General features: G+C 36.7%; 1 pseudogene; it reads right to left on the bottom strand.

Annotated features, from left to right (window-relative positions):
* Window positions 1–691: 691 nt before the first annotated feature.
* LOC125618916 overlaps window positions 692–2,230 on the bottom strand; it is a 9,124-nt pseudogene continuing 7,585 nt past the window's right edge.

The following is a 2,230-nucleotide window of genomic DNA, read 5'->3' as shown; positions in this document are numbered from 1 at the left end:
GTGTCTGTAGATTTCTATGTTGGAAATCATGTTGCCACAGGATTTGGAAGGCAATGCCAGCTCTGGTCTTGTTCTTAAGACACTAATGACAATCGGACTCCTATTACTTTGTCTATGACTTGTTGGTTTCCAGGAGGCTTTCAGGATCTTCTCTCCTGAGAGCTATGAAACCTCAAAGTGAGTTGCCTCAGTACGGATTTCTTTCCAGGCATTATTCTGGGCCTTATTGGACTCTCCATTTAGAAACTTGTGTATTTTATGGCTTGGAGATCTGTTCAATTGTGGACTTGATAATGTCTTCTCTTTTGTTCTTTCTGGAACCCACTAAACTGATGCTCTATTATTTCTAATCCATTTAAAAATTTTAAAAACTTTTTTTCAGTTGTTGATGGACCTTTATTATTCATTTATTTATATCTTGTGCTGAGAATCAAACCCAGTGTCTCACACATATGAGGTAAGTGTTCTACCACTGAGCCACAACCCCAGCCTTCTTTTTAGTCTATTTTCATCTTTCTTTTATATATATGTAAATGTATATGCATATATTTAAACATATATACATTTGTATATATGTGTGTATACACACACGCAGGTGTATATAAAAGGACATTTTAATTCTTATCCTTAGAAACTATAAAGACTATACAAGATTTAGAAATGAGACTGGCCAAAGAAGAATCATGCATTCTTATGCCTTTTCTTTTGTCTGATCACTCACAAATATAATGTTATCAGCTATGAATGTCAGTGCTTGTTGCCTCACATTATTTTTATCCATACATTCTCTGTAGTCTACTTTCTCTTCCACTTGAATCCATTCTATCCTCCACATTCACTTGAATGCAAGACCCCTTTTTTTCACATACTGATATGCCACTTCTCTAAGGCCTGGCTGGAACACTGTTACTCTGTGCAATGTTTTTTTTTTTTTTTTCCATTAAGGACCAAGGATCTTTATTCTCAGTTCTGAAATGAAGTCCATGACTCAGATAATATGCCACTGTTTGAAAAAAAGAGATCCCACCAACTTCACTGTATCATTAGTTATTAGAGAAAATAGCCTGACTGAATTTTTCCCTTCCACCTGTCTCACGACAGGGTCCTGACCCACTTGCCCAAGTAACTGCACATAATTCAAAGATCTTTCAAGAACCACACTGTTGACTATTTCTGACTTGTATCTATAACACAGATCTTGGAAACCTGGCTTCTATTTTTTTTTTCTTACAATCTTTTCGTTTTGAGGCTTTTCCTTATATGCTTACTCACGTATATGATTGCACTTTTAAATTAATTAAATCATGTGTATTATCACATTTTTAATTCCTGAGGCCATTTTTGAATATTCCTAATCTTTATTCATAGACACAATTATCTTCTCTCTTTTACTTTTTTGGTCCTGGGGATTGAACCCAGAGTCTCATTCACGTTAAACATGAGTTCTACCACTGAGTTATATGCCTAGCCATCTTCTCATTCTCCAAATTTCATTTTCTCTTTTGTTATTTTTTTGATTACTGCTTTTATGTGGAAACTTTCCTCAATTACCTGTCAACCCTTAGATGACCCTTTATAATTAGGAGTAAGTCACTTAAAGCATATGGGGGGAAAAACCTTACTCTAAGCTGCTTTCTGAGGGGTGTGGCTTGTTCCCTAGTGAATTTACTATAAGGAGATCTGGCTGGGCAGTGTAGTTGGGGAAAGCCAACCATCAATGTTTGAATGTCTTTGCTCTTAAGCTACTCAGATACCTTAGAAAAGGGGCTCTCTATTGCCTGGAAGTAATAGTGCAGACTAGCAGCATTCTTGGAGTCACGTGAAGGGAAAGGACCTGGAATCTCATAGTTCCTAATATGCGGCATTTCCTTTAACTCTTCTATGTTCACTATAGTCCTTCATTCCTGTCCTGAGGCTGGAGTCCAATGTTGCTCTAGTTCCTTCTCTCCCTAGTCTTTTGTGGGAAGTGTCATTAGAGCTTTAACTCGTCATATATGGACTTTCCAACAATAATCCCATTTTTAGCTTCACATCCATTCTATCCTCCATATTCAGAATGCTTCCCATGCTGAGTCTTTCTGGTGGATTGTGCCACAAGGCTGCCTACTTCTATTTCCACCACTGCCAAACAGGTATTAGTGTTTTCCTGTCATTTAATCATTCACAAAATAGATTACTTTCCCCAGCTAGTGTAGATTTTCCAAGATATATATATATATATATATATATC

The sequence above is a fragment of the Marmota marmota genome, unplaced genomic scaffold (genome assembly GCF_001458135.2).
Source record: "Marmota marmota marmota unplaced genomic scaffold, marMar, whole genome shotgun sequence".
Classification (NCBI taxonomy): domain Eukaryota; kingdom Metazoa; phylum Chordata; class Mammalia; order Rodentia; family Sciuridae; genus Marmota; species Marmota marmota.
The sequence above is the reverse complement of the archived record's forward strand: the minus strand, read 5'-3'. Positions and strand labels throughout refer to the sequence as shown.